We start from the raw sequence: 26,918 nt of genomic DNA on the forward strand, positions 1-26,918 counted from the left end.
CTCCTGCGGGCCTCGGCATTCCTCGAGAGGAGGGCGACTCCCGCCAGGCGGGCCTGCGCCCGGGGTGGGTCCGGGCTCCGCGGCCGGGATGGGTGAGCTGGGGAGGGAAGCGCCCAGGCTCGGACCGGCGTCAGGCGCCGCGGCGCGTGGGGCTGCGCACGCGGTCCCCATTTTCCTCCCGCTGGTCTGTGTGCCCCTCGGGCGGAAGCCGAGGCCGGCTGGCCGCAGCCCCGCGCCCAGGGAGGGAGGAGGAGGGGAAGAAGCCGGGGGCGCCCTGCTCCTGGGACGCCGAAGCCCCGGAGGCTTTGTGTATTCGGAACCGGATTCTCCACCTCCCTTCCCCGCCTCCCATTCCCGCTTTCTTTTTCCCCGACCGAAGTCCCAGTAGAGTATCCAGCAATTAGCACGCGAAGAGGGGGTGGAAGGCGGCGGCTGCGGCGGCGGCGGCAGGGGTGGGGGCGGTGAGACCCCCGCTCTGGGCTCGGCCCCGCGCTCCGCCTGCGCTGCCTTCGTGCGCCACCTACCGGCTGCTCGGGGCTGCTGTGGCGCCCGCCAGAGCTGTTCCTAGGCAGATCTTGATCTCCGTGGACAATAGACAATGAGATTTTTTTTTTTTTTTTGGAACAATGATTTATTTTGGGGGGTGGGGATAAGGAGGAAGGAGGGAGAGAGGGAGGAAGCAGCAGTGTGTTTGTCATCGCTTTAGAAAAAAAATCTCTGTTCTATCATTGTTTCTGCATATCCATTATATTGAGGACAAAAGAATCCCGTTCTGGAACAACAAAGCCAAGGGAAATGTTTTCTGTGGCTGACATTTAATTGTGTGCACAAGGTGCTACATTATCATGGGGAGAGATTGTAGAAAAGAATAGGGCCAGCCTCGGTTCAAAAGCCTGACTTTTCTGCTTTAAGATGTGAGCTTGCATGTGCCCCATTTTAGATTGTCTCATATATCTCCACTCATGTTATACACGACGCACAATTCTACATTTCCTTATAGTTTTCCAACCCACCGCAAGGAATCCTTGCGGATTATTTTTGCACCACCTCCAAGGTCTATTCTTTTTACAGATAACAGGGATCATCATGTTTTGCTTCACAACTTCCCTACATGTTTCTTTTTTAGAAGCTGTTAGGGACCTTGGAGAATACGTAGTCCAACCCTCTCATTTTACAGATGAAAGAGGTAGAATGCCTAGTCTAAAGTCACACAAATAATTAGAGAGGGAGGCAGGACCAGACCTCTTGTTTCCTAATCCCTGGTCCCTACGACCTGCTGTTTGATGTCCTAATGCCCAGCACTCCCGGACTTGCTCACTCCATGGCCTCCTTTCTGGCAGGAGAAACCCCCTACACAGCGAGTTGTGTTCCACAAAGATGGGTGCTAACTCAGGCCAAGGGGACAGAAGTGTAAGCTTCCTGGTTTGTTGGTAATCCCTTTCACCACCCCCTCCCCCAACCTTTTCACCCCACCACCTCTGTAGCGTGAAGAAGGGCAGTAGTGTGGATGTCATCTTCGTTTATTTATTTCATTATTTTGCTGTGATAATATGTAAAACCTATTGCAGTTGTCCCCAACTCTCCAGAAAACATTCTCCCGTGGGATGCAGGGAGTGACGCCACCTCTGATACTGGGCTAAACCAGAAGCATAACAAGAAATGTGTTCCATCTTTGGAAATTGTACTCAGTGGTCTCTTGGCAAAGGTGGTTTGCCCTTGGGAACTTAAATGATATGGATTTCTTTCCAAGGCTCATGAAGAATCCTTGAGAAGAGGCAGATAGCTGATTATGCTGTAGAACAGAGACATTTTTCTTATGCCACCTTCCAAAACACTACAACAGACGGCGCTCCCCTTTAAACTATTACTATGTCACACTGAGACAGAAGAATTTTCAAGTTTTAAATGAGAAGCTCAGTAAACATCTTTGCACATCCAAAATGAGTCAACCCATCATAACAGCCTGCTTGTTTTAAAAGTTGTTCAGTCTGTTTAAAGCAAATAGACCAATCTCGCAGTCTGCAGACAACCAGACAACAAGCAAAGAAAATTTCAAAACAAAAGACCAGAGCATTCCCTAACTCTCTTTAAACTGTCTTCTAAAAGCATAGAAAAGAAGAAAACACACTTGGATTGTAAACAATTTCTAAAGCTTTCTGCTGGGTTTTGGCACTTTAAGAGAACTGGTTTATACAGGGGCCATGTGACAGGGGCCTGTTAACAGGGAGCTTAGATCTCTAAACCTCCTAGTTTTCCTTTGTTTGTTCCTTTTTTTTTTTCCTACAGGGTAGTGATTCATCCTGTCTCCACAGAAAGATCCACAGTTCAATGATATTTTAATATGACAACCACACACTTACAAACACCTTGCCTCAAGGATTTTGTGAGAATCAAATGTGATCAAATGAGATAATGTAGGTGAAAGTACTTTTAAAAGCCTAAGGTACTCTTCAGATGTGAGGTCTTACTCCCTTGTATTCGAGTGTTTGAAGGCATTGAAATTATTAATTGGAGCACTGCTGTAACTGCTGTAGAGCTGTGATTTGGCCTTTTTTTTTTTTTTTTACAGGGACTCACTGTGTTGCCCAGGCTGAAGTGCAGTGACACAATCTCAGTTCACTGCAACCTTCACCTCCCAGGCTCAAGCGATCCTCCCACTTGAGTCTCCCAAGGATGGCCCATTTTTCAGGTAGGAACTTAGGGTTACACTTCAAGGGTAAAGCTTAAGGTAGATTAGAGCGTATTCAAATCTCATCTTAAAGAATATCTTCACATCATGTTGGAATCTGGTAAATGCTAACATACTGGTGACTCATTGCTTCCCCAATGTCCTTATTTGGTAGCATGCAAATAAAAATGATCATTTTCAGATTTAGATTTTCTCAAACCGTGGTGCGAGCAGCTATTTTTACTTTTGCTTCAGTCACCATTCTCTGTAGTAGAAAGTGTATTTAGAGTTGTAAAAACTGTTTTTCCATTTGCAGCCTAAATTTAAATATAGGATACAGCCACTAAAGTACTCTCCTGGTCAGATACAGGAGTCACGATAGTGAAATCCAGGACTTCTGACATGTGGCCCTCATTTCCATCCATTTAAGGACTCCATATCACTAACTTCACAAGTGCTTCATGAGACCTTTTCCATAGCACTTCCCCTTAGGACACCTCAATTGACTTGTAGATGTTCTATTGCTAATTCTTTTAACATTTGTATTTGAGAGTAGTGGGTCCATTGGAAAGATATCCAACTTGCAGAAAGTGAACCCTCACCCAGTCGTCTGCCTTCTCTATTATAGGCCATGGGACATATACCCTGTACTTGGCTCCACAAGAAATGACCAATGACACCAAAAAATGGGCAAATCTTAGAACCCTAATTTCCCAATAGTTGTTGTCCTGTCCCACCAAAACCAAAAGTTGGACATGGTGGCTCACACCTGTAATCTTAGAGCGTGGGGAGGCCAAGGCAGGAGTATCCCTTGAGGCCAGGAGTTTGAGACCAGTCTGGGCAAAATAGTGAGACCCCATTTCTACAAATGAGTAAATTAATTAAAAGCCCCAGCCTGCTCTCGTGTTTCTCCAGGGATCAGAGCTGGGTTTACCTCCTGCTCAAGGCACTGGCTGCTGCTGGGCCAGGGGAGCTTTGGACACATCACCCGGTTTAACCCCAGGACTCTATGCGACCTGCATCCCAGCCCTGACTCAGCAGCCTGCGCTGTGACTAACTTCCTGTGACTGGGCTTTCAGATGTTGATGCTGATGATGTCCCTGCCAGGAAAACCGGTCCAGATTGGCCAGCTATGAGAATAATTTCAGGTGGGTTTCAGGTAAATTACTTTCTGCTCACCAATCCCTTTCTCTTTGATAAAATCTCCTGTGACTCTTGGGGCCAGGTTGGTGGCACTAATTCACTGGATGCTTATGTTTATGAGGTTTTTGGGGGTAGGTAGATGAACCTTGCCAGTTCTCCTGTCCTGGCTGCCCTCTCTTGTTTCAGATTTTGTGATGGACTGGAAGACTTAGACCCAGAATCTGATACCAAAGCCCTATGAAACGTGGGGCAGTGCCTGGCCACCGAACCTGCCCCCAGAGCAGGTGGCCAGAGGCAGGAAATAAAGAGGATACTGGTAGGTGTTGCATCTTAGGCAATGGAGTATGCTGTCTCTGCCTAAAGCCACCTGCCCTATACCCATCCCAGATGGGGGCTTGGTCAGTGGGGCCTTCTCTACCCTCCTCCCCAGACTCTACCATCTTTACTGGGGACTTTGGTCCCTGTAAATTCTTGCAACATATGAAATGCCCAGTGGAAATGCAAAATAATCATGTCATCTTTCACACATTTATGGTATGTTAGCAGTGTTTCTAATAGCCACTAAGGGACAAGAGTTTATCTTTCTATCTTACATCTCATAAATCTCTTCCTTTTTTTCATCCCTAGTGTAAATTGTGCTTAGACCAATAACACATTTAAAATTATAGAGCTTTTCATCACTCCGAAGATGCTCTTGCCTGTGATAGAAACGATGGCTACATCTGAAGCTGAGCAAATTTATCTTTTCTGTTTGTCTGCATCAGGGTGACCTCTGGAAGGTAGGTGAAAGATTTTCACTTAGCTGGGCACCGGCTTTGTTCAAGGCATCTGCTTGTGAGAGCCAGTGTTTAAGGGAGAGTTTTTGGCCTAGGGGAGAGCCCAGCAATCTGTGTCTCTGTTCTTCTTCAGAGTTTCTTTCTCAGACTCCAAACTGAGGGCGAGTCATCTGAGCTCTCTCATGGCGGTGAGGAACCTGGGTTGTATAAATATAGGTCAGTTATTTAACCTGTCTGTGCCTCAGTCTTCTTAGGGGATAGTAATAGCTCTTGTAAGTTCATTGTGAAGATTGAAAGCATTGGAACGTGTGAAGAGCTCAGCACAGTGCCTGGAGTATAATAAGCACTTTTCGGTGCCAGCCAGCATCAGAATCATGGCTGTTTCTATCCTCCCGTTTCCATGTGGCAGCCTTTTGCCCTGCCAGGTCCGTAGAACTGCTAGGGGAATCCATGCACCATAGATATCGCTGCACCTCTGGCTACAGTGCCATGAATCTTCGCATCAGTCTCTGCCTCTTGGGCAAGGACCAAAGCACAGGCAGAATTGGTGACAAGCTGGCAGAAACTTCAATCCCAGGCATGAATGGGGTCCTCAGACGGTTCTTGCCTCTTCTTTCCACTGCTGACTGCTGTTTCTCACATAGGTCGTCTGTCTGCTCCCACTCTCAGCCTGCCACACCTGCACAGCATAGTGGACTGTTGCCAAAGCAGTCTGCGGAGGTGCTCTTTCCACCCTCCGCCAAGCACTCAAGCTCCGTTGAGTCTTTCTGCCCACACAGCTCTAGAGGGCCCAGACCCAGGGTGGGAATAACCCCCATTTTCTAGCTGTGATGAGATGTTTATTAGGCAGTTCTTTCTCCCCAGATTTTACCCATATCTAATTGGAGGATTCATCTTGTCCCGTTTTCCAGAAGTACAACCTCATCTACCACTTTCTGCAGTGTTCCTTGGTTCTCCTTGAAGCCAGCTCCTGTTTCCAAATGTGTAGGAGACATCTCTATTCCTATCTCCATCAAACATTGGATTTTTTGATTGAGATGTCTTAAGACATTTTCTACCCTCCTCCAGATAAGACACACTCCATATAATCAGGCCATCCTTAACCAAAGCACTTGCCCTTCTCTCTGGGATGGAAGGTGAATGCCATGCCAATCTCTCTCTCATCTGACCTCACTGCTTCAAGTTCCTTATTTGCAAACTTTACCAGAGATTCATTCATTGTAGAAGCTCAAGAAGTGCTTTAGATTGTGTCTGAGTTGGAGCACAGTGAATCTTCCTCCAGGGCTTCAGGGTCTGCTTTCTCTTCTCTTTCTGAGTTGTTGAGTAAGCCCCAAGAATAGCTTGCATTTTCTTCCCCTAGGAAACAAACCTAGTGTAGAAATTACAGTTCCGTTTTTTGAAATGATGGCATACCATATGTGCTAACATTTCTTCCTTATCATTGTTCTCCCACCATGTGTCTGTCAATGGAACTATCATCCATCAATGACTTCTTGCTGGCTACACACTTACATCTGAGCCAGAGTACTTTCATTAAAAAGCAGACGTGCCAAGATATGACTTACCTCTGAACAATGACCTGGTTTTCGCCAGTTTCTGTTTGCTCTCAACAAGTGGAATTGGACATCTCTTTCGTAGCAGCATGCGATACAGAAATGCCTAGAAATGCACAGACAGGGTTATTACTGAAGTGGATATGAGTCAAGGGAAAAATGCTCAGAAACAGAGGAAACACCTTCGTCTACAAAAGGTTGGGTATGGCTAAGCGGTGATCAACACTTACGAGATGAAAAAGGATGCCCATCTTTGATTCCTCTCTCTTTTGCAACCCCATGTACAGTTGGTCACTGAGTTTCGTTGTCCTTTCTTCACTTCATAACATCTCTTGCATTTCTTTCTTGCTTTTCGTTCATACTGTGCTCCAACCCTGGTTAGAGTCTTTTTATCTCATATGTGGTCCATTGCAATAGCTTTCTAATTGTCTACCTACTGTACATATTTTCTCTTCAAAAATCACCCTACAACTGCCATTGGATTAATCTTGTAAAAGTACTACTTTTCGGCTGGGCATGGTGGCTTGCACCTGTAATCTCAGTGCTTTGGGAGCGCAGTCAAGGCAGAAGTTCGAGACCAGCCTGGGAAACATAGTGATCCCATCTCTAAAAAGAAAACAAAAAGTTATCCAGGCATGGTAGTGTAGTCCCAGTTACTCAGGAGGCTGAGGTGGAAGGATGGCTTGAGCCTGGGAGTTCCAGGCTGCAATGAGCTATGATCACACCACTGCATCCCAGCCTGGGTGATAGAGTGAGACCATGTCTCCAAAAACTAACTAGTTAAATAAATAATGTTTTCTCAAAAGTTTTACCGGTAATCCTCTAATTTCCCTCTAAGAAGATGTACACAATTCTCATTGTGTAGCATTAGAACCCTCCATGAAGCAGCTCTCCAGTTTACTCATCTATTTCCCGCCATTCTTTATTAAACCTTCACTCGTGTCAAGTGGGTTTACCTCTCCTCATCTAAAATTTGCTCATGCCACTCCAGTTCCTGGATACACCCTTCCTTTTCCTTTCTGCCTTTCCAAATCCTCCCCCATTCCTTGAGGCTGGGTCAAATCAATACTCCCAGCTTGAAATGATCACTCTCCTCAGAATACCCTGAGACATTATTTTTAATATAATTAATTTTGAGCACTCAGCAAACACTGTCCCATGACATTTTCCCTAGTGTTTTGAGTTGCTACTTAACTTCCATATGCATACCTCTCATCATATGTCCTGAGTGGTGAGCTCCTCATGGATGGTTGATTCATATTCTAACTTCCTTCCAAAGCTTCTAGCATGAGGCTTGCACCAAGAAGGCATTCAATAATATTGGACTTCATTAACAGAAGAGAAAGCAACTGAAAAGGAAGACAAACTAGCAAAGCCATTTTCATCACCAGCAAAGAAATGACAGGTCCAGAGTTTCGTTCCTGTGCACATTGAACTTCCATGTGTTGAAATGATGGCGAGTGTGTTTTTCATAGCATTACATATCTGGAAAGAATCTTGTGAGGTCACCTTGACCAGTTTCCTGGCTCTAAGTCATCAGAGACAAAAAGAGATCTATCGTATGCTTGAAGAACCTAGAGAGAAAATTCCTTAGGTATTTTGGATACTTGAGTCTCAGGGTGTATCAACTCTCCCCATAACAATTCTCTCACTGGTCACTCCAGGCCAATGTCCTGAAATTTTAGTGTACTCATTTGCTGAACTCCTACAGTATATGTTTAAAATGTAGGCTTCCAGGCCCACTCCAAAGAATAACATTCACTCATTCTGGAGTGGGGACACATGAATCTGAAACATGTATATTATCTTTATGTATAATATATCCCAGGTGATTCTGATGCAGGTCTGTAAAACACACTGTGAGAGAGAAAAGAAATTGTTCTGATGTATTTTTTTTAAATTTTAGTTTAAGCATATTCATTCCAGGACCATTTGCCAGGAACATTAAAAAACAGCTGATTAATAGTTTTTCTTAATAATCACATTTCCTTACATACATATTTTTAGCCTCATGTGTATTAAGATCTCTCTATGTTACGTTGAACTCGACGTTCAACACATATTCATTGAGCACCAATGTGCCAGGCATCATAGCTATCAAGATGAATGAGTTAAGTACTAAGGTAGATTGATCCTCATTCTTAGGAAGCTCATAGTTTAGTGGGAAAGTGGAAAACTGTAATAATGATGGTGATGACCTATTACCTTTCATCCAAAATTTGTAGACGTTATATATGTTTGCGGCAGTCCGGCAGGAGCAGAGACTTGGGGTTTGTTGTCTGTGGTGCTGGGCAGAAAGAGTATGCAACGTGCCCCCTTGCTCTGGCTCCTGACACTGTGCCTTTAGGGCTAATGAAAAGAAAGTGTCGTCACCCCACCATTCCACCAGCTTTCCAAGAGCAATGAGCATTGGTCAGTCAGTCAACTATGTCTTACTGAACATTTGGAATGACCAGCACTCTGTAAGGCATTTGCAGAGGATGTTGCTCCCTTCCCATACCCCAGACTTTGCCACAATAGTGCTCCAGTCCTTCCCCATTCATTTGGGTCCCTTTGATTTCCCTGCCAACAACAGAAAAGGCTGAATGCCCTCTGCGTTCATGAAATATTTAGTGAGTACTCCAGTGTGCAAGGCACTTGCTGAATGATGTGATGAATACAAAAATGAATCCAACACAGATTTGACTATTAAGGAACTTATAGTCTAGTGCTGAGATGCATCATGTACCAGGCACAAAGTAGAATATAAGCAAACATACCATGGGGTTGCTTCCAGCCAGGAATGGGAAAGGGGGCTGAAGGTATGGAGGGATAAGGAGTGAGGAGCATTGTGCAAAGGGGAGGTGAGTTCGGGCTGGAGGTGTTGAAGGACATCTGGTGAAGATGGCCAGCAAGGATTTAGAGAACGTGTGACCAGAGCTTGGAAGGAGGGATAGGCAAGGGACACTGGTGTCATATGAAGCAGGACTGGATTCTATTGTCAAAAGAGTGCAGCTGGCAGGAGAAGGAGATTAAAACACAAGAGAGGTGACTCAGATATGCCATCTTTTCTTATTAGACTTCAATTTAATCACTGAGAGGTTGAATTTACAGTGTTTGAAAGGTGAATTAAAACATTCTATTTCCTGATGTAACTCAGAAAATATATTTTCATTGTTCCCCTGCCTTTTCTTGGGTGATGGGCTTTGAATATTTCCAGGGTCTCTACTAGACCTATGAAAGAAAGGCTTTTTGTACTAGACTAGTGCCTCTGTATTTGTTTTATTCAGAAAAAATGGAAGGAACTACAGATGGAAGAAAGGAAAGAGGAGAAAGAGAACAAGGTCTCTGTTTATGGGCACCTCTGTTTGGTGAAGATTGAGGAGAAACATCGTGGATTCTGATTGTGACTTGATTGAGGTGAAACGCGTTCTTTATAAGGCTGGGCTTGCTCTCAGGGCTTTCAAGGACTCCTATCTTTGGTACATTGGATTAAAAATATAATCTCCAAAAAATTGCCCTACAGTCCTTTTTTGCTGTGGTTTCTCTCTTTGCTTGTCTTTCTATGTCATCTCTCCTTGTTTCTGCTATAGAGTGTTGGGCTCAATGATAGTGGCTCCTTGAATAGGAGCACAGGAAAGCGAGGTTGGTGAAGAAATAGCTATGAGTAAACCATTCTCACACAGCTATAAAGAACTACCTGAGACTGGCTTATTTATAAAGAAAAGAGGTTTAATTGACTCACAGTTCCACATGCTGTACAGGAGGCATGGCCGAGGAGGCCTCAGGAAACTTACAATTGTGGCGGAGGGGTGAAGGGGAAGTAAGAACCTCCTACATGGCAGCAGGAGAGAGAGAGAGAGAGTGAAGGGGGAGGTGCTTCAGACTTCCAAACAATCAGATCTTTTGAGACTTCTATCAGGAGACAGCACCGGGGAGATAGTGCTAAGCCATTAGAAACCACCCCATGATCCAATCACCTCCCGCCAGGCCCCTCCTCCAACACTGAGGATCACAACTTGAGATGAGATTTGGGTGGGGACACAGAGCCAAACCATATCAGAGAATAACACCAAAGTGTTGATTTGAAAATTTTCTTAGAGTAACTGTTTAGGCACAGGCAAATTAAAATCCTGTGCATAATCCTGTTTGGGTGCATTTGCGTCTCTTTAAACTATCTCATACAGCTGGATGTTATCCTTGGAGGAGAGCTAGTGGAGCTCATGGCCAGAGTACCTAGCAAATTTTCAAAGACCTTGTGACTTATGTTTACTTGCTTGACAATGATATTCCTGCAAGGAGCATGAGACCTTGTCTTCCACAGAGCAATTTAGGACCATCAGTGTTACAGAGGCTCCAACCAGCTTGCACAGGTAAGCCAACTAGAATTTGCTGCTGATGTACAGCTAAAAGAAAGGTGAGCATGAGGCCGGGGGTTCTGCATTCCAGATCTGTGCTCAGAGACTCTTCCTGAGCCATGCACAGAGTAGCTGTGGGTGAGAGGTGAGCTGCTCGCTGCTGAAACACCCCATTTGGTGAAACAGACCTTTGTTTGAGATGACGCCGGGAGTGAAGGCAGGTTATCATCGCTGTACCCAGTGGTCTGACAGAGCAAACGGAAGAGCTCGGTGAGGTGAGGAGAGGTGAGAGAGGTGAGGAAAAGATTAGCGAGGCTCAAATGGGATGATTGGAAAAAGCAGGGGCAGGCAGTAAATTATGCCCCTTTTACTTGGTTTAGTTATCATATTACCCGAATGGGTGAAATAGGTCAGCAACCCATGGATGAAAGCAAACTCAGGAAGGGTCACAGAGGTGAGCTAAGAACCAAGCTCTGAGGACACTTTCCGGAGTCCGTGGACACAGTGTTGCTGGATTTTCATGCTTAGAAAGAGAAACAGGACAGAATAAGTCAACAGAGTCTTCTGTGATTGTCTGGAGGTCTTTTTCATGTTGTCAGAACCTAGACCTATCAGTAGGAAACAGGTTGAAAAGTCTCACAAATGCAGAGGCAAACAAAGCAAGGGAGTGGTAATTGTTTTGTTATTTAAGAGACAGGGTCTCTTGCTGTTGCCCAGGCTTGAGTGCAGTGGTACAATCACTGTTCACTGAAGCCTGGAACTCCTGGGCTCAGGCAATTCTCCTGCCTCAGCCTCATGAGCAACTGGGGCTATAGGCATGCACCACCATGCCCAGCTAATTTTAAAAACATTTTTTTAGAGATGGGGTCTCGCCATGTTGCTCTGGCTGGTCTTGAACTTCCAGCTTCCAATGATCATCCCTTCTCAGTCTCCTGAGTTGTTGGGAATTGCAGGTGCCTGCCACCACGACTGGAAGGAAGTGGTGGTTAATGTGGGTTCTGGACTGCTTACTTTTGCCTCCCACCCCAACCTGCAACCTTGTTCTGTGACCTTAGGAAGTTACCTTGCCACTTTGTGCCTTGGTTTTCTTATGTGTGACAAGGAAATAATAATTGTACCTGGACCTTCATACATACAAAGCTCTTAGTTCCTAGCACTCTTAAGTTCCTCGCAGTTAGAATACATTCAAAAAGACTAGCTGAGAAACACTTGAGAGCATGGTTTCAATGCCTTTGAGGTCATTTTGGACATTTGCAGGGACTTCTTTTGGTTGTTACAAGGATAGGGGTACTACTATCATTTACTGGGTGGAGGCCAACAAAAACAACTCATCCTGTATCCCACATGACTTTTGAGTGTTCTCATCTGGGATGTACACATCCCAATAGGTGAAAAACCTAATATTATTGGAACTTAGAATCTAACTCAGTTTTTAAAAATTCCATGAGTTCTTTCTGCATTTGTTTTCACATACACTGAATTTTGCATGATCATACCAATCAAGAAGAAGATTATACTCTGCTTTGTTTAGAGTGCTGTCAGGAGTGGTTCCCTATTTCAGAAAATCACCTCACTGATGACAAAAACAATGACCTGTCAGAGCTGCATTTGTAACTATTATGTTCCTAGGGCCTCTACGCATCTGTGAGGCCTCGTGACTTGATTGTGACTTCTAGCGTAGCTCTGCCTGGGCATATATATATATATATTGAAATGCGCATTATTTTATTATAAATATTGTTGTGTCTCTTTTATATCAGTTAGGGCATTGTGTTGATTTCTTTTTGAAATGTGTGAGGATGAGTTATGCATATTAATTTTATTGAGGATATTAAAAAGCCTTTATAAAAAGGAGGTGTTAGCTCTGATAGATTTTTGGAGCTAAGCTCAGCGTAATCATAATGGTTGTAGCTCCCAAAAGTTGGTCCCTGGGTCAAGGAAATCAGAACCCAAAGAAAGGGTATTTCACTTGCTCTCAGTTTGCCTCTGTTTTCTTTTAACTGGGTATTTAAATGCTTATGTGGTGGTCAGAGCATTTTGGTATATTGCTTGTATCTTCTGTTAAAAGAAAAACTTCAGCTGCACTAAAATTAGAAGAGTTTAATTGAACAATGAACAATTTGCAAATCGGGCAGCCTCCTGAGCCACAATAGGCTCTGAGACTTCAGCGCAGCCACGTGGTGGAAGAGGATTTATGGACAGAAAAGGGAAAGTGACTTACAGAAAATGGAAGTGAGGTCCAGAAACAGCTGGATTGGTTATAGCTCAGCATTTACCTTATTTGAACATGGTTTAAACGTTTGGCCACATTTGATTGATCAAAACTTGGTGATTGGCACAACAGTAGACTACAGTTTGTTTACACTTCCATGTAGGCTATAGTTCACGATGTACAGAGAAACCTTTAGCTTTAGGTTAAACTTGATTTAACACTACCCTCAATGATCTTGAAGTCTAGTTTCTGATTAAGATGTGGCCATCTGTCCCATTCTGATTAAGATGTGGCCATCTAGACACAAGTGTGCTAAATGTCTCTGTAGCACACTTAACTTCAAGAGGAAAGACCATCTTTTGTGCATGTGAACTCTTCTCTCTCCCACTGTGGGAGCTAGATCACACCAGAAAAGCCTCTTTTCCAGGGCTTGGTGGAAAGACTGAGGCAGCCAGGGCTGGAGGACCTACTTTGGCAAAGGTGCCCTTTGCTCTGTCCAGGGCTGTCTCCCGAGCTGAACCATGGTCTCAAGGGGTCCTGCTCTCTGCTGAGTAGGCCTGGTACAATTAATTCTGAGGCCCAATCTTTGATTTGATTCCTGTTAAGTCCTGTTGTTTGGGGAGGGAGAGCATCTGTTTGCTCCCTGACATGGCCACACAGGGAAATGGAGAAGTTGCAGAAAAACTTTATGGGTAAGAATGTCATACCTAGAAGATGATTGTGTTGCCTGACAGCCATGGGGAAGATGGCAAGTAGAGTCAGCTTTCTTGAGGGTGTGAGTCAGTTTGGGCTGCTGTAGCAAAAATATCATAGACTGGGTGGCTTATAAACAACAGAAATTTATTTCTCACAGGCCTGGCGGCTGGAAGTAGCAGATCAGGGTGCTAGTATGGTCAGGTTCTGGTGAAGGCCCTTTTCTGTGTTGGTAGCTAAAAAGAGGGCTAAGAGCTCTCAGGAGTCTCCTTTTTATAAGGGCACCCCAGAGAGTGAGGTGCTACACCTTTGTTACCTAATTATCTCCCAAAGGCTCCATTTCCTAATGCCATCACATTGGGGATTAGAAAGAACCTCAACATTAAATTCGAGAGGGCACAGTCAGTCTCTAACATGGGGATAGGGCCTGAGTTCAGTTTCCTTCTATTCATATATTAGAATATATTAGTGGTAAAGGTGTTAGAGTCTAGACTGACAAAATCAAGACAAAATAAAGAGCTATTAAATCTTTTAAGATTTAATCTGTAATTAAGCTATATTCAGAAATGTGCTGGTTCCCAAAGATTAAGTTTTCCTGTACTTTTCTAGGTACTAAAAGAAAATAAAAAGGGAGGAAGGGAGAAAGAGAAAAAGTAAGGGAGGGAGGAAATCTTTGAGAAAAACTATTGATTAGTATTGAGGAGATCTATAAAGTCTCTGCATGGGACTGGTTGTATTTTCAAAGTTGTCCACAGCAATTTCTCTTACCCTTCAAGCTCTTCTGCAAAGAGGTGGAGTCTCCCTCCCTTCCCTCTTGAATGGGGCCTATCATGAGAGCCAAACACTATCTTCTGCTGGAAAAGAGAAAAGGATAGAATATTTCTGTGGTGAGAAAGAAGGTTATTTGATACCAAACCCAGACCACACCCACTAGAGCTGGAGTTCAGCTTACAGAAATGGATCTAAGATCAAGTCAAATCCGTAAAGACACTGGTGAGTCAGCGGGAACCACAGTGAGCTAAAGGTAGCACTGGGTGGGAGGCCGAAGGAGCGGGTTGACTGAGGCTGGAGATTTGATGGGAGTGGAGCCTTCATGAGGAAGGCTGGTATCCCACAAGGTTGCATCGTCAGTGGCTTGAGACCTTTGAACCTGAGCTAGGGGTGGGTGTGTGCAGGGGCCTGGAGAGACTGCAGAGATCTGAGTGAGACCAGCTTTGCGGGGTTACTGGCAGTGCATATTCTGGCTTTGTTTTCCTGAGATCTGTTTCTTGCCCTTCCTCTACCCTGTTCTAAATCAAAGGGGCCTGACCCTTGTAGGTTGCTTTTCTAAGATCAGAGGATGATAGGAAGCACTGGATGGTGGAGGTAGAGAGGGAGAAACGAGGCCTTCTCCCCTCCTTCCCAGCTGCGTACCTCTCCCACTCCATTGTTGCCAGACAGGTCCACTATGGTTCCAGCCTCCACTCAGTGACACAGAGACTCCACAAGGCACCCTGAGCTCCGGGAACTCCGTCCTCCCTTTCCTCTGCCCTGCAGTGGTGTCAGCTTCCTGTCTTTGCAGTCTGGATTCCTCACCCCGCCCTGGCTGGCCTCTCAGCTCTTCCATCCCTTGTGTAATTGGTCCCTGCATCAAAGTCCTGTTTGGAATTCTCTGGTGGTTTCTGTTTCCTGGTTAGATCCCGACTGATACACTGGCCTCGGTAGCTGGTCAGCTCTGATACCTGGAAGAGAGCTGCTGAGGACTGGCCTGGGGAGGCCTTGCTGAAAGAGGTTTGTAGGGAAACAAGCTGACTTCAGGACAGCTCAGTGTGTGGCTTACTTGACCCCATTCTCTCCAGAACTACATAAGCTGTTATCTTAAGGGAGGGACTTTAATGAAGGAATTGATTTGGGATGGGGTGAAGGATTCACTAAAACAGGGGCATCAATGACACCAGAGAGCAGAGAAAGCTCATGTCCACTCAGTTTAGAAATAACCAAGTGTTCTGGTGGGGGCTCATGTGTCACTGAATTACTGTGGCATTCTTGGGCTCCATGTAATGTTTGTATCTTGTGTCTGGTTCAAATAGAACAGAGAATAATGGAGTGAGTGCCTCTAATTTAATATTCTTATATTTCCATCACATCAAATTCCCACTAGGACAAATGTATACAAATGAATCATTATGATTTTTTTCCCTTTTACCCTAGCTGAGCCACTTGGGCTTCTGCTAAGAAATGATGATAGAAGTGATGAAAACAAAGCATAACATTATAATGTCATTTTAAAAAATAAAAGATTTTCAGGAGATCCTTTGTTGTGCAGGAAGAGCACGAGCTGCATGTTTAAATGACTTTTTGTTTTCCCTTTTGGATAATCACAGAGAGTAATGTAACCAAAATAATCTTGGACTGCTGCTGAGGTCATCATTTAGTTCCTGCTGACATGTTGTGCTGGTCAGAGAGCACAGCATCTCAAAGGGAGTACAGCCCTGGAGACATGAGAGAAGGCGTCATTCAGACTGCTGGTGCTTCCCTCGGAGACAACAGGAGCATTGGGTTTGTATCTGGCTGTTCAGGCTCCCATCCCAACACTGGAGACATGAATGAGGAGCACACCTGTATCCCAGGCATTGTAGATTACAGTGGGAGAGAGAAATGCCAACCGGGACTGTGTCCTTGGGGGATGCGATTTTTCATGCTGTATAATGAACCTGCAGTAGGGAAGGGCATTTCATTGTGGGTTTTACTGCACTAGGCAATTCTGACAGGTATATGGATACTCATTCCAACTTACAGTCATAAGATGAAGATGGTCATGGGGAAGCTGCCTGGTTTCCAGTGAAATATTGGGGAAGAGGATTCAATATCAAAAGTTCAGAACGGAGAACAGCAGAGTACAATTATAAAGCCCTAGGTCATTTGCTTATTTGTTTTATTCCCTTCACTAGACACAGTGCTGCAACCACACATTATGGGATAGTTTAGAAATGTGGCCCACAAATTCTTTGACACTCCTCCTGTGAAATGAGGGATTCATATCTCCTGCTCTTGAATCTGGGGAGAGGATGGGGGAAGCTTGTGAGTGTTTTGACGACCAATAGCGTACAGTGAAACTGACCAAATGGGATTTCTGGGGCTGGATCATAAAAGGCCACGTAGCTTTCACCTTACTAACTGAAACACTCTTTCATAGAGCCCTAAGCTGCCATGTAAGGCATCTGACTACCTTGAAGCCACTACATTGGAAAGGTCAAGTGGAGGAGCTCCAGCTGACAGTCTCCATGGAGCCCAGCTTCGAGCCATCCCTGCAAGGTATCAGCCATATAAATGATTCAGCCCAGCTGCCAGTTGGGTATCTTTGCACGACTTCCATCAATGCCTCATGAAACGGAAGATTGATCAGGCAAGCCTTGCCCAAATTCCTGACTCAAAAAATCATGAGATATAGTAAAATGGTTGTTATTTTAAGCCACTAAGCATTGGGGTGATTTGTTATGGTTATGCAGCAATGGCTAACTAGATCATATTCCTAACTAGACAAGTTCCTAGTCTATTCACAAAGATACCTTTTTTCTTTTTTTTAGAGACAGGGTCTTGCTCTCTCACCCAGGGTGGAGTGCAGTGGCACCATCATAACTCACTGTAACCTTGACCTCCTGGGCTCAAGCGAGTCTCCCACCTCAGCCTCCCAAGTAGCTAGGACTACAGGTGCATAACCACAACACCTGGCTAATTTTTAAATTTTTTTTGTAGAGACAAGGTCTTGCTAGCTTGCCCGGGCTGGTCCCCAACTCCTGGCCTCAATTTATCCTCCTGTCTTGGTCTCCCAAAGTTCTGGGATTACAGCCATGAACCACCATGCCTAGACTAGTCACAAACGTATCTTAATAGGTAGAGTTCACTATTTAGTAAGCTTTAATGTCAAATAGCCTTCAGCATCTTGTATTGAGTGCCTGCTGCGAGCCTCTTTGATATGGGGGATACAAGGTATAAGGTTTAGTTTCTGACCTAAAGGAACTGATAAAATAATAATTATGGGATACCATTTATTGAAGGATTACTATGATTAGGCTAATGATTCGCAAAGTGTGGTACCTAAACAATACATCAGCATCACCTTGGAATTTGTTAGGGTTATTTATTTTCAATTTATGATTATTATTTTTTTAGAGACAGGGTCTTGCTCTGTCACCCAGGCTAGAATGCAGTGACACAAACATAGCTCACTGCCGCCTCAACCTTCCAAGCTCAAGGGATCCTCCCACCTTAGCCTCCCTAGTAACTGGGACTGCAGGCACATGCCACCGTGCCTGGCTAATTTTTTAATTTTTTTTTTCTAGAGATGGGGGTCTCACTATGTTGTCCAGGTTAGTCTTGGGATTGGATAGTTTGAATAATTTTAGCAGGCTCTGAGGCATAGGGTCTACCCCTCATTGGCCTGCTACCTGGCCCTGGCAGTGACAAGGACACAGGACTAGTGACCCAAATGTGATGAGAGCCCAGAGAAAGGAGGTAATGTGTGGGTATGGGCTTTAGATTGGTTGGTTTGCATAGAAAGGCACATTCACAGATCAGTTGGTTGCTATCTCTAGGAATTGGCCAGTTTTGGGAGCAGCAATCTCTCCAGGGTCAGCAAGGTCCCACACATCAGAGAATTAGAATAAAAGACCTGTTTAATACAGGTAGATACGCTTACCCTATATTTCAGATGGCAAAGCTGAAATCCCAAGAAGTAACCTGTTGTAAGTCATATCTTCACCAAGGAGAAGACCTAGATTTAAACCTGAGTCTGCTGGACCCCCCCAAACCATGCTCTTACCAATGTGCTATTCTGCTTCTCATTGAGCTAATTAAGCATACATGTGGGCATCTATAATTGTATAAAAAGATAATTTACAGAGCAAATGAGGATGCTGAGTAATTTCTACAGAAAATAATTGCGCGAAGCAATGAGAAGGAGGAGGGATTGCTTGTAGTGGTCACAGAAGGCTTGTGGAAAAGGGTCATTCGGACTGCTGCTGTCCCCACTCAGAGACGATGGATGATGGGCATTGTGTTTGCTGGGTGGGTCTTGAAAGTTGGATAGAATGGGTCCGGGTAAAACCGGAGAGAAAGGACATTCTGAAAAGATGGGAAATGATGTGATCACAAGGCTTAAAGGCAGTAGTGTGCAAAGTCTGATGAAAACACCACATGTTAATAGGCTGCCTTGGTTATTTGAAAGTAGATTAGGAGGAGAGAGATGGTGGATGCAGCTGGATGCCGCCTACTTTAATGAGCTAAATGCATCAGAAGCAGTGCATGGATGTGCAAAAGGTTGGCATTGTGGTCTAAATATCAAAAAAGTATCTCCATCTAAAAGTAGTGCCATAATCTAGGTGCCTGAGCTGGATAAAATGTAGAGTAAGAATCTAGCTGGGAATTTCCAGTTCGACATCTTGTGAGATAATACCTTAGGCTGGGAATCTGTGACCAACAGGGAGCACACAGACAACGAAAGATCTTTCCATGTGGACTGAAAAGAGTGCCAAAGCTTTTAGGAAGTGAAATTGACAGCCATGCTTTTTTTTTAGATGTTTCTGAGCACTCACACTGTCCCAGGCACTGTGCTAGGAGATAGGGAGTTATACATCATTAGTCATCCTAATCAAACAGGTTCTCTGCCACTGAGGGACTAACAAAGTAGTGAGCTCACAATCTCTGCACACTAGAGAGAGCGCCTGTCCATGTGGTGAAATTCCAGGAGGCACCCACAAAGATCCTGGCAGCACAAGGTCAACCCTCCTATGGCTTAGCTTGCAAGTCTCCCACTTCTGTGGCAGGAGTTCACTTTCTATCATCACTTCTCTTTTTTTTTTTTTTTTTTTTTTGAGACAGGGTCTTGCTCTGTCGCCCAGGCTAAAGTGCAGTGGTGTGATCATGGCTCATTGCAACCTTGACCTTCTCCCACCTCAACCCCCACAAGTAACTGGGACTACAGGTGCTCACCACCATGCCCAGCTACCTTTAAATTTTTTTTTTATAGACCAGGTCTTACTATGCTACCTAGGGTGGTCCCAAACTCTTAACGCTCAAGGGATTCTCCCAATTTGGACTTTCAAACTGTTGGGATTACAGGCGTGAGCCACTGCGCCTAGCCTGTGTCATCACTTTCATACTTTAGTAGGGTCCAGATCACCAAGGGAGTTTAATAATGCACATTACTGGGTCCTGCCCCTCACCAAAGATGCTGGTTCCCTGAATGATAAAAGAATACCACCTTAAATCCTCAATAACACCTTTAATACTTTTGTTATCAATTAATAACAGAGCAGCTGGCATTGATAAAAATTTAACTAGAATATAAGCTTCAGAAGGGCAGAAGTATTTGTCCGTTTTGTTCACCGGTATGTCCACAGTGCCTGGCATATTAGACACTTAGTAGCTCTTTGTTGAATGAAGCATATTGAAACATAGGTGTGGAGGGTGCAGGGGAGGGGAAAAAATTAAGTCAAAAAGATGTGTCAACAATAAGAAAGGGGTACTTTTAATATGGGAAGTGGAAAGATATTAAATGCAAATTTGGCTTTTCCAAAGGTCTGCTATATTTGGGTGGGGGAGAAAGGGGCAGAGGGGAAGCCTCAGGTCTTCACTCCTCTGAACTAAAATTATAAGTTGAATGATGCCTCCTAAACCATTGTTCTAAGAAATGTTCTGATTATGAAAAAACATCCATTCAGTGCCTTTCAAATTCTCCGAAGGCCCCTCTTTTCTTACTGTTTCTAACCTTCCGCCATGTTCAGAGAAAACAAACACCCAGCACTTCTGAGGTACAGGAATTCTCTGACGGGCCCACGTGCTCATTTTTATCGACGTTCCCCAGTTCACTGTTAATTCAGGCCCCAGCAACAGCGCAGGAATGCCCTGGCATCCCCGTAGCTCCTTCCTGAGGAGATGAGCAGGTCGGCTGGAAAGCACAATAGAATACAAAGCGAACAGATCTCGGAAAAGATGAAGGAGAAAAATCAGGACCCCTCACCAAGTTAAACAAACATCTGGACTGAAGGGCTGTGTAATCAGGTTTTATAAAATTATTTTCAGTAGAAAATGATGTTTTACTCTATATCCATGAGGCATTTAGTTTTCAACACTCTTTTCCCCCTGCATTCATATCGTTAGTTCTAATTCATTTCTCTGTTTATACATCTTCTTTGGAAAGATTTTTTTTTTTTTACACATCTTTTTTTTCTTTCTGATCATTTCTGTATTTGGCCTAATTTTCTCCTTTTGCTTTGGACCAGCAGTGTGTGGGCCGTAACAGGTAGACAGGAAAGCAGCTGGTCTCTTTAAAAGAACCAAGCAGATCACAAAATGTCTGTGAAATGAACATGTCTGCCTCAAGCTTCCCACTCTGACGGGGCTCAGTGCCGAGCTCTGATTTGCTCTGGTGAAAAAAAAAAAAAAAAATTCCCCTAATTTCACTGTCAAGATTTTGAGAAGCATTCTCATGGTTTTAAAGAGATTATTGCATAATTTGTTCATGTTTAAAGAATTATATTGTTAAATAAATTTAGCTCTCCAGATTCTAAATGACAAAAACAAGTGAAGTTACATCATTTGAATTATGAAGTGATAATGTCTTCCAATTCTGCCCCAATCAAAAGTGTAACAGTTTAAAGCTTATAATAATCATGTTCAAACATATTCAGATTATAATTACTTTTCTTCTGATAATGATAGCCCGTCTGATTGGATGATTACCTATTTGACTTTGATAAGTCTCAGAGGTCAAAAAAGGGATAATTGCAGACATCTGTTTTCTATGGAAAATATAATCTCAGAAAATAGTGTTTAAAGTGACATCTGCAAATATGTGTTTTAGAAAGAAACTCGTTGTACATTTAAAATCATAGGGAAAAGAAGCAATTCCTAAGCTACTATGTATCACACTGTCTTTGTAAATAGATGAACAAGTTTAACTTACTAGCATTCATGTATGCATAAGTAATTACAAGCAGGCATGATTATATTTTGTACAGGTAGAATTAGAAATAGACATAGATTATGGAAAGGAATTTGAAAGTGTTTACAATATGGAACGATATGGAAGACTTTCTCTTTACTTTTGTTTTAGTTCAATCTAGCCATATATAGGTGCAACCATTTTCTAGGTGGTTTTTTATTTCGAAACTGGAGCTGGAAGGTCTTGTTTCTTTGATTTCTTCTTGGAGATGACCTTCTCCAATTATGAGGGGGCTCCTGATGAAGGCAAAAGGTTCACTCATGGCTGCCATGCTTCTCTATGTAGAAGAGGTGCCAGTTTCTCTCTCGGCAGGTGCATCAGCTTCCCAACCTCTTAGAGAGATGCCAAGAACCTCTCCCTCCCTTCAGCCAGCAGCTGTGTTCTGCTGCAAAAAGGGAGAACTGTATTTAATATTCCCTTCCATGCATGATAAAAATTCCTTGGCTTTAACTAATTAACTCAGAATCTTCTCTAATTCATGCAAGACCTGGGTTATCACTTTTTCCAGATTCAGCTTCCTAAAATACAACTTTCACCTTAGCACTTCCATTCTCAAAAGCCTTCAAGGTGTCTAAGGAAGGAATTCCAAGCTTCTCGGCAATTCATGATCTTTCACAATTTGACCTTAGCCTATTTTTTCTTATCTTTTTCTTCTACATAAAACTTTTCTCTTTTGTTAAATCTATCTAATGCTAAAGGGTGTTAATCTTTCTTGCTTCTAGTCTTGATCTTTGGTGATTCTGGTACATTCACATGGAATTTTATCTTCCCCATCTCTGCTAATTAATCTTTTGTTGGTGGTGATTGGTTGGTTTTTGCACCTCAGATGCACTGGACTGTATATAACACAATTGTTGGTTCCTAACAAACTAGTATGATTGGTCCGTGCAAGTCTTCTTTTATATTTATCCATACATATTAAATTTTTACTCCAGTCTACCTTAAATCCTCTCATTTCAATAAGGTCTTTCCCTGTATACACCGATATAATGACCCTGTTAGGAGGGCTCTTTCTGTCTCTGAACTATTACAATGTTTATTGTGCAGTTTGTAGACGACCACTTGCATGAAACGTATCACATGCTGCCTGGTACCATCACTGTCTTTGCACATAGCTGCAACCAGTTAGTCACATCCTGCTATGCTGTTTGTGCCTGGGGCTTTGCCATAGATGTATGACAGCCTTTACCAAGTTGTATTGTATTACATATTATCTGTATCATCCATCTCCCCCTAAATCAGTAAGTTCTTTGCAGCCAAATTTGGTCTTTCATTTATGTTTGCATCCTAAGTGCCAACCACAGTGCCTGACAAGTAATGTTTAGTAAGCGGTCGTTGCATATTTTGAAAAATTAGATTATGAACTTCTGGGAAGCAATCAGGGAGTCACAGAATTTCAGACAAGGGATGGAGCTCACAAGTTATATACTCTTTTTATCTTTCACAGTGCCTAGCAGAGCACTGAGCAGACGTAATAAGTCCTTAATAAATACGTATTGAGGGATTGATGCCTAAATTCCTTCAGAAAATTAATGAACTGCATATATTAGGGAGGGTAACCAACTTATCTCAGTTTTCCCTGAACTCTCTCAGGTTTTTCTTCCTTTTTTTTTTTTTTTTTTTTGAGAAGGAATCTTGTTCTGTCTCCCAGGCTGGAGTGCAGTGGCATGATCTCGGCTCACTGCAACCTATGCCTCCCAGGTTCAGGCGATTCTTCTGCCTCAGCCTCCTGAGTAGTTGGGACTACAGGTGCCACCGTGCCTGGCTAATTTTTGTATTTTTTTGTTGTTGTTGAGACAGAGTCTCGCTCTGTTGCCCAAGCTGGAGTGCAGTGGTGCAATCTCAGCTCACTGCAAGCTCCGCCTCCTGGGTTCACCCCATTCTCCTGCCTCAGCCTCCTGAGTAGCTGGGACTACAGGCACCCACCACCACACCCATCTAATTTTTTGTATTTTTAGTAGAGATTGAGTTTCACCATGTTAGCCATCATGGTCTTGATCTCCTGACCTCGTGATCCGCCCGCCTCAGCCTCCCAAAGTGCTGGGATTATAGGTGTAAGCCACCTTGCCTGGCCTAATTTTTGTATCTTTTAGTAGAGACGGGGTTTCACCATGTTGGCCAGGCTGGTCTCGAACTCCTGACCTCAAGTGATTCGCTCGCCTTGGCCTCCTAAAGTGCTGGGATTACAGGTGTGAGCCAGTCTGCCTGGCCAAACTCTCCTAGGTTTTTGTTTGTTTGTTTTGTTTGTTTGAGACAGAGTCTCTGTTGCCCAGGCTCAGTGCTGTGGCACAGACTTGGCTCACTGCAACCCCTGCCTCCAGGGTTCAAGCAGTTCTCCCTACCTCAGGCCCCTGACTAGCTGGGATTACAGTTGCCTGCCACCGCGCCCGGCTAATTTTTTGCGTTTTTAGTAGAGACGGGGTTTCACCATGTTGGGGAGGCTGGTCTTGAACTCCTGGCCTCAGGTAATCCACCTGTCTCAGCCTCCCAAAGTGCTGGGATTACAGGCGTGAGCCACCTCGCCCAGCCACTTTCCTAGTTTTAAAGCAAAAAGAACCATGTCTGGGAGTCCCCTCAGTCCCAGGCAAACTAGGATAGTTGGTCAGCTTAGTTAGAAGTCTCACAGACATATGAGGAGGGGCCATAGCTCAGAGGCAGAGTATTGGACTGCAGATCAAGAAGTCTCATGCACATACCAACAATGTAAATGCTAATATTACCCTCTCTCCTCATGGAGGTCTTTTAAGGATCACTTTTGCAAACTTAAACTGAATTTCTGTATATTTGATAGGGACTAAAAGAAAGTTCTTGTGAATCAGTCTGAATTTTAGGCTCTTCAGAATTTAATTTCAAAAAAGTATATTGTTATTTCCCCTAGTGAAAATTAGTAAGAGTTTGAAATGCAACTGGATTTCACTTCTCAGAGTGAGATTTCTCTTTTGTGAGCTTAAAGAGACAGAGCTCAACAAAGACTCAAGCCTATGACCTACAGGCCAAGAGGGAATAGGGTAAGCCTATCACTTTCAGGTAGAGGCCACCCACAACTAGGCTGCAGAACCCCCTTCCCCCACTCTGTGAGTTGGGGGTAGGGGGAGCTGTTGTGAATCACCAAGTCTCTTTTGTGTAAAACCAGCTTCCTTGGGTCCTCTCAGAAATCTTTTATTAAAACTCTAAGAATTTTCCTATTCTCCATGCTATTCCATCTTTATTCCATTCCACGTCCATTGTTATGGAGGGAATATTTACTTGCTATTGAAGGAAGTCTTGTGGGATGTATAGTCAATAATTTCATCAAGGAGTAACTTATCTTTGTACTTTTGGTGGAAAAGGGAGGGAAAAAAGGTTCTCTTAAGTAGCTTATAAGCTTTTGAAGAATATGTACAAAGAGATATTTTTAGACAGACAAAGAGAGTATTATTTTCCAATTTTTAGTAAAAAGCAGAATAAAAACAAACAAAGTCTGAAACAAAACAAAACAATAGGGGCATGCCCAGAGAATGTGATGGCCATTGATTTCGTATTAGTCACTTAACAAATACACACACAGAGGATGCATGTTTGTGTCTAGGGAAAGGTCCAAATGGAAATTATCCTGGATGTAACTTATATGATTAGAGATTTGTTGGCTCTTTCACTACCAAGGAGAGGAAGAAGAAGAAGGTAAAACAAATGCAAAAATAGGAAAGCAAAGGTGGCAAAACTTCTAGCAAAAGCAAATCTTTGCCATAGTGGATTCTGGAAGCTTGAAACATTTGCAATTCACACAGTTCATATAATTCTATGTATATTTGCTGCTTCTGAGTTATCTAGGTGAACTAAGTATAGTTGGCTAAAGGTGTTGTCTTAGTCGCTCCTGTTGCTATAACAAAGTACCACAGACTGGATAATTTATAAACAACAGAAATTTATTTATCACAGTTCTGGAGGCTGGGAAACACAAGATCAAGGACTTGGATTCAAGATTTGGTGTCTAGCATAGGCTCACACTCCTCTTCCAAGATGATGCCTTCTTGCTGTGTCCTCTCAGTGGAAAAGTGGAAGAGGGAGGCAGCTCTCTGAAGCCATTTTTTTTTTTTTTTTTTTTTCCCCCGAGACGGAGTCTCGCTCTGTCGCCCAGGCTGGAGTGCAGTGGCCGGATCTCAGCTCACTGCAAGCTCCGCCTCCCGGGTTTATGCCATTCTCCTGCCTCAGCCTCCCGAGTAGCTGGGACTACAGGCGCCCGCCACCTCGCCCGGCTAGTTTTTTTGTACTTTTTAGTAGAGACAGGGTTTCACCGGGTTAGCCAGGATGGTCTCGATCTCCTGACCTCGTGATCCACCTGTCTCGGCCTCCTAAAGTGCTGGGATTACAGGCGTGAGCCACTGCGCCTGGCCTCTGAAGCCTTTTTTATAAGGGAATTTATCCTTCACAAGGGTGGAGCCTTCATGACTTAGTCACGTTCCAGAGGCCCTACCTTCTAATACTAGCACTGTGTTGATTAGGTTTCAATGTATACATTTTGGAGGGACACATATATTCAAATCATAGCAGGCGAGATTCCCTTTTATGCCAGGACATTGGCCTCCAGTTGACAACTATCTCCACTCCCTGCCATACTGTCGGTCCAAATGATCATGATGTTTTGCCTAGGCAGCTGCAATCACTCCCCCGTATTCACTTTGCACCCCCCACCCCATCTGTTCTTTGTAGTACAAACAGAACCAATCATGTCGTCCTCCCCTTTCCTCTCCTTCTCCTTCTCCAGGGGTGAAGTACTCTGAGGTTAAAGACCAAGATCCTTAATATGCTCCTCAAGATCCTGTGTAGTTTGGCCCTACTTACCTTTCCACCTCATCTTGCACCAATCTCTCCCTGTTCCTCTGCACTTCACCCAGCCTCATCCAGTTCCTTACACTTTTCATGCTGCTTCTCACCACAGGGCCTTTGCACACGCTGTTGTTGCCACCTGGAGAATATTCTCTCTCATTCTCCACTTTGTTTCGTTCTTTTATTCCTTTAGGGTGCAGTTCAAGCACATGAGCTCAGGAAAGCCTTTGCAGAGACCCATCCAGGTCAGATTCCTTTGTGACATATTCTCCTAAGTCCATGTTTGTTCCATCAAGAGAACTCGCATGGATATGTAATAGTATACTCATTTTTTTGTGATTAAGCAAACTCTATCACCAACTACAAGGGCCGTGAAAGCAGGGACTTTGTTTCTGCTTTGTATTTCATCCTCAGTGCTCATTGAAGTGATTGGCACATGGCAGCCACTAGTCAACTGCTTGGAATTTTTTAAAAGAATTTGTTTCAAGGACTATCCTTGTATAGTGAACATGCTAAATAATAAGTACTAGACTTGGAGCATAAGAGGAAAATTTGAGCTTTGATTCTATTCTTGTGACTTTCTGGAAGATGTAACTTATTTGCCTTTGTTTCTATGTCTATAATCTAAGAATAAAAAGGTCTGCTGCCACCAGCCTCATTCCATCAAATATGCTGTTCTCCCGTGATTCAGTGCATTTCACAGTGTATTAGTTTAAACCTTAGGTGCTGTAACAAAGAGAACTAAA

The 26,918-nt window shown here is 43.7% G+C and overlaps 1 protein-coding gene across 1 annotated transcript in view; it reads left to right on the forward strand.

Moving 5' to 3' along the window:
• The first annotated feature begins 4,465 nt into the window (after window positions 1-4,465).
• Window positions 4,466-26,918, forward strand: part of SCOC (short coiled-coil protein) — a 125,839-nt gene continuing 103,386 nt past the window's right edge. The window contains exon 1 of the mRNA XM_025384925.1: window positions 4,466-4,590. The gene's annotated coding sequence lies outside the window, so the exon portion shown is untranslated. The remainder of the gene's footprint in view (window positions 4,591-26,918) is intronic.

This window comes from Theropithecus gelada, chromosome 5, assembly GCF_003255815.1.
Source record: "Theropithecus gelada isolate Dixy chromosome 5, Tgel_1.0, whole genome shotgun sequence".
Taxonomy (NCBI): domain Eukaryota; kingdom Metazoa; phylum Chordata; class Mammalia; order Primates; family Cercopithecidae; genus Theropithecus; species Theropithecus gelada.